The sequence below is a fragment of the Chiloscyllium plagiosum genome, unplaced genomic scaffold (assembly GCF_037043375.1).
Source record: "Chiloscyllium plagiosum isolate Xiang-an unplaced genomic scaffold, Cpla_swu_hap1 HiC_scaffold_14, whole genome shotgun sequence".
Lineage (NCBI taxonomy): Eukaryota > Metazoa > Chordata > Chondrichthyes > Orectolobiformes > Hemiscylliidae > Chiloscyllium > Chiloscyllium plagiosum.
This window is the reverse complement of record NW_028270152.1, coordinates 104,831,751-104,838,303: the sequence shown is the minus strand read 5'-3', so window position 1 is coordinate 104,838,303 and position 6,553 is coordinate 104,831,751.

Genomic DNA, 6,553 nt, shown 5'->3' with positions numbered 1-6,553 from the left:
AAAACCACAGTCGCCCATTGCACAAACCGGGAGTATGGAACGCAGTGGAGGAGATCACACTGATCGGGATACTTTTAGAGACTAAACAATGTTAAGAAATAATGGCGGTTGCAATGCTGAGAATGTGTTTCAGCAAGTTGGAGGATATAGACCTTAAGGAGGTTACACACGTAGCGATGGCTTTAGGATCTGGTGGATGCCACACAGTAAATGGGTTGTAATGACTGGAGGCATTTACACAGATAAAGAGAGTACCAGTGGTAGGCAGAATTCTCAAAAACAGTGAGGATTGTAGGGTCTGCAGGACACTACAGACTTGACAAGAGTTGTATCAACTTGATGATTGACACAGGCAGGAAGGTTTGAGAGGTTTGGAGCAGCTCACCATGATCGACAGGGGCATGGAGACTGGAGACGCTATCGAACTGCGGAAGTTTCAAATTACTGCAGGAAGTCAGAGATTGTAAAGGAGTTACAAGGTCTGCAGGAGGTTCCAGAGATCGGGAGGATTGCAAGGATTTGATGATGTTGTACATGGAAGTAGGATTGTAAGGACTGAAGCTGGAAACAGAGATCGAGGGATCAGCAGGGGATTACAGAGATACGGAAGCTAGTGGTCTCTGATGGAAGTTCCACATAGAGGTATGTTTTGTGGAACTGCAGGACCTTGCAGAGATTGGCAGATGTGAAGGGGCTGGAGCGGTTTGTAGAGGCCTGGAAAAATGTAGTGACTGGAGGACACAGAGATGGTGATGGCTGTAGGAGATGGAATAATTTGGATGGACTGGAGAAGCTGGAGGGGTTTACACAGACCAGGAGAATTGTAGGAAAATGAGGATTTACAGAGATAGGGAGATTGGAGCATTCTCAGTAATTATTTGGTTGGAGCACTTTCCAGACTGGGGGAGGGTTCACAATAATGGGGGGATAGAGCAAAAGGAAATGGTTGCAGAAAATAGAGAACATAAACTTCGATGCTGTGCCAATCAGGGTCATCAGGAGGACAGTTGTCCTTATTAATATGTACAGATCCTCAAGGGAATGGACAGGGTGGATGCTGAAAGGATGCTTCTTTCCCCTTATGGGAGAGAGACAAACAAGCAGACTCTGTTTGACAAAAAATGGAGAAGGGAGTTATCTTTCCTTCACTGGCCCAAACCTTTGTTCCCTCAAAGCAATGCAATGGATAACAAAGAGCAAGGTGGTTTGGGATTTCAGGAGATACGAGACGAAGGCCAGGTTGGAAGGGCTGGAGGGATTGAGAGAGAAGGGAGATGTTCAACAGCTGGAAGGGTTTACAGGGAGTGGACACTGTCAGGACTGGAGAACATGACACGCTCACTCATGAGAGGGAGATAACGATATGGCACAAGGTCAAACACAGCAGGAGGATCCCAAGCTCCGTACCTGTCATTTACTCAGGGAGCTGCTCTCACCCAGTCTGGTGCCAAGCCCCACATACAAACAGCATGAGGTTACTCAGTTGCTGGTGCTCAGGTCCCGTGCACTCACCCCTGAACCATTCAGTGAGGTATTTAAATAGTGAAACATTCTCCAGAAACACGGTGTCCTAGCCGACATAAACTGGTAAATTCACACTCTCCCAAGCAAAGACCATCTACACTCAGATTCCCTGGTGATACGATACTCTGAGTGACAGTCTGCAGACAACAACATAATCCACGAAACTCCATTGCATAGGTCAGGGTTAAATGTAAAAAAATCATTCTCTCAAAACGGATACTCCCCAATTACTGCCTCTCATGAAACAGTCACTTTAAAAAAAAAACTTTAAAAATTTCCAAATGATGCTTTGACGAGGTGAGCTCTGGTCCGTCGTATAGACCTGGAGGTTACCAGTTGCAGGATAGTATTTTCTACCAGAGCAGCACCAGGTCACTGTCAGGCACACAGACAGAATGGGCAAATAGATTGACATCTGAATCTCACATCTCCCAGCCTGGCAATCTGAAGGTGCGCTCACCCATTCTAGTAAAGATCTCCAGAATTAGGCCATCAAGATCAGCCGAATGGTCGATCAAAAAATCTGTTGTTCAAATTGCAACATCCTTTAGGATACACAACCCGCTCTCGGTCCGATCCTGCAGTTTCTCTGAATCCCGCTACATCTAATCTCCTGTAGAATCCACGTCCCTTCGTCCATTTAGATTAAATTACTTACAGTGTGGAAACAGGCCCTTCGGCCCAACAAGTCCACACCGAACCTCCGAAGAGCAACCCACCCAGACCCATCCCCTACATTTACCCCTTCACCTAACACTATGGGCAATTTGGCATGACCTAACCTGCACATTTTTTGGGGATTGTGGAAGGAAACCGGTAGACACGGGGAAAATGTGCAAACTCCACACAGTCAGTCGCCTGAGGCGGGAATTGAACCCAGGTCTCTGGCGCTATGAGGCAACAATGCTAACCACTGTGCCACTGAGCCACCCGTCCGCCAGGTACCGCAGCCCTTCTAACCTCTGTAATGTGGCCCAGACTCTATTACTCTTCCTTCCTCTGCAATATTCCCCAAAAGGGCACTGGAGAGTAGCGGGACTTGCAGAGATCTGGAGGGATATCAAGACAGGAAGATTTTGCAGATATTAGGAAAATTGCAGTAGCAAAAAAGAGGCTTCAGTAATTTTGAGAGTTGATACTAATAAAGGAGGTTACAGCGCTAAGGAGGATTGGGGGGCTTGAAGAGGTTTCACAGTTTGAGTGTGGTAGGTACTGGAGGAATTTACCAAACAGGGAGGGTTTAAGACTGGAGGATTCTGCAGAAAACCTTTACAGGATTAAAAGCACGATTCTTGGCAGTATTCAAGAACAGAGGGATCATGGTTCCACGTCCATAGATCCCTTAAGTTGATAGGGCTGTTGAAAAAGCATATGACGTATTGGCTTTCATTAGCAGGACATTGAGTGGAAGTGCTGCAGATCTATAGAGACCTGGTTGGACCACATTTGGAATATTGTCTTCAGTTCTGTTTGCCACAATATACAAAGGATGTGGAAGCTTTTGAAAGGCTGCAGAGGAGATATACCAGGATGTTGCCTGGACTGGCGGGCATGCTATATGAAGGGAAGGAAGGGGGAGCGAGGGCTTTTCTCATTGGAGCAAAGAAGAATGGTGATTTGATAGAGGTGCACAAGGTAATGAGAGGCATAGATAGAGTGGATAGCCATCTTCTTCTCATGGCAGAAATGGCTATCGCAAGGGGACAGAATTTGAAGGGAATTGGAGGAAGGTTTAGGGGAGATGTCAGAGGTATCTGCTTTACACAGAGAGTGGTGGGTGCGTGGAATACACTGTCAGCGGTGCTACATGAGTCAGATACATTTGGGGCATTTAACCAACTCTGGATAGGCACACAGATGATAGGAAAGGGAAGAGTGTGTAGGTTAGTTTAATCTTAGAGTAGGATAAAAGGTCAGCAGAACATCGATGGCTGAAGGGCCTGTTCCGTGTTGTACTGTTCTGTGTTATAAATAGAGATAGTTACAATGACAGGAAGAGGTTTTGGAAAGCTGGAGTGGATGTGGTCTGAATGAAGATATACAAATAGGAAGGGTTGCTCGGATTGTCAGAGGTAACAGAGACAGCAATGGTCTGATCTGGAGCAGATGACCCAGACTGGGAGGGCTGTGGGGACTGCAGTTGGTTTCATAGGGAGCGCATAGAGCCACAAGAGGTTACAGAAATGTGGAGAGCTATAGGGCCTGCAGGAGTTCATAGGGATGGGGAGGTTGGGGGTGGGATGGAGCAGTTTACAGGGATAAGGATATTGATAGGACAGGGCTGGTTTGTACAGACAAGGACTATTTAGGGAATGGAGCAGATTACAGAGATAATGTGTGTTGTACAGACTGGAAGAACAAACACACATATGGAGTCAAGTCGAGCGTAAACAAGTTTATAGATATCGAAAGGTTTAGTTTTGGGGGTGATTTAGACATGGAGGGTGTGGAATCGGACAGATTTTCCAGGAGATAGGAACAGCAATTTTGGTTGGAGCCAGTTTCACAGGTAAAGGAGCATTAGTAACCTCCCCCTGTTGGGTCAAAGTGGGAAGGGTTGTAGGGGAGGGTGACATTTACACAGATAGGGGTGTAAGAGCTGGAGAAGATTTTAGAGATGGGTGAATGGATGGAGAGACGGGAGGAGTTTACATTGAGAGGGTGTGTGCTGGCGACAGGAGGATGTCACATAGTTGGAGAGTCTTATAGGAACTGGATTGGGAGAGTCACAGGCATTGGAGCGGGTTCTACAGATTGGAATGCTGCAGGGACCTGAGAGAATTGTAGGGTCTTCACAGATTGATTGTGTCAATCAGTCTGGTGAGGTAAGTAAGGTAGATATGTAAAGCTTAAATCCAATGTATACCATTTTCATTTTCCAGACCAAAACCTCAATATTACCCATCAGCCATAAATCCCTGAACCTGCCCGCTTTTCCCTTCACCCGAACAGGGACATATTTGCCCTGGATTCTTGAGATCACACTTTTAAAACCCTCCCGTTTGCCAGTCATTCCATTTCCTTCAAACAGACTCACCCAATTGATGGGAGCATGATGTGGAGGATCTGGTGTTGGGCTGGGATGGACAATGTTAAAAATCACACAATACCAATTTACAGTCCAACACGTTTATTTGGAAGCACTAGGTTTCAGAGCACTGCTTCATCACGTGGTTGTGGAGCACAATCATAAGGCACAAAAGTGCTCTCTGACTGATACTTCAGTCACTTGCCCGACCTCATTTTCTGAGGGGAGGTCCAATGTTGCACCCGCCTGAGTACAGTTAGGCCTTGTTAGAGTTGCATCTTGATTTAGGAAACGTTCTTTGACACATTTGACAAACTGTACTCCGTCCAAACCTTTTACTGTCTGGGTGACCCAGTCAATATTTGGAAAATTAAAGTCTCCAACCAATACTACTCTATTATTCCGACTGTTATCGCCAATCTCTCTACACCTCTGCTCCTCCACTTGCCGCTGGCTATTTGGGGGTCTATACTACAGTCCCAACAGAGTTATCACCCCTGTTTTGTTTCTAAGTTCTAACCATGTGCCCTCATTTGATGACTCTTTAACGATATCCTCTCTAAGCACTGCTGTTATGTCCTCCCATATCTAAAGGACAACTCCCTCTCCTCACTGTTAGGTCAGTCACACCTGTAGCTTTTGTATCGTGGAACACTGAGCTGCCAGTCCTGCCCTTCTCTCAGCCATGTCTTTGTTATGTCTATAATATCCCAGTCCCCAGAGCCAATCCCTGCTCTGAGCGCATCTGCCTTACCAGTCAGGCCTCATGCATTGAAATAAATGAACTTTAATCCAGAAGTCTTTTCCCTCCCTTTTCTGTGTCCCTGGATACACGGAATAGGAAACTTGCTCTTGATGACTGATGTATTTTCCCCGAATTTTCGATGGTCCCTCTCTTATTCAGAATCCTAACCTCCTGCCAAACTAGTTTATACATACCAGGGTAAAACTAGCAAATCTTCCCCCATGGATACTGGTGCCCCTCTGGTTCATGTCCAACCCATCCCCTTGTACAGGTCACCGCTACCCCAGAAAAGATCTGAATGTTCTAAGAACTGAAAACGCTGCCCCCTCCACCAGCTCCTCAGCCACACTTCCACCGGTCTATCTTTCCATGTCTATCCTCACTGGCATGTGGGACTGGGAGTAATCTGGAGATCACTACCCTTGAGGTCCTGCTTTTCAACTTCTTACCTAACACCTGATACTCATTTCACAGGACCCCATCCCTTTGTCTACCTCTGTCATGTGGACCGATGTGCACAGTGACCTCTGGCTGTTCACCCCCCCCCCCCCCCCACCCCCTCAGAATGTTCAGTAACCGCTCAGAGCCATCTTTGACCCTGGTACCTGGGAGGCAGCACACCATCCTGGTGTCAAATATCCTTGTCAGATACGATAAAGGAAAAGCCACAAGGAACTTTAACAGTATAGATGGAATAAGAGGGTAACTGAGGAAAGTGTGGGGCCTGATAGAAACCAAAGGGCCAATCTGTGCATGGAGCCAGAGGAAGTAGGTGAGGTCTTCAATGAATACTTCCCATCTGCATTCACACAGGAGAAAGGCATTGTAGCCAGTGATTTCAGTCGGGATGGTGAGGTTCTGTAACATGTTAAGTTCAATAAGGAGGAGGCATTAAATATTTTCACAGGTATAAAGGTGGAGAAATCCCCAGTGCCCAATTAAATGTATCCCAGGCTGCTATGGAATGTAAAAAAGGAGATTGCTTGGGCCCTGGCGGATATATTTCATAGTTTGCTGGCCACAGGTGAAGTGCTGAATGACTGGAGGATCGCGAATGTGTTTCCTTTGTTCAAGAAGGGCAGAAGGGATAGGCCAGGTAATTACAGAGCAGATAGTCTGACAGCAGGGGGAGGGAAATTATTGGATACCACTCTGAGGATGAATGCAAAGGATCAACTCGGATTAGTTATAACGGATTTGGTAAAGTAAGATACTGTCTGAGGAATTCAGTTTAGTTTTTTGAAATGGTGTCTAAA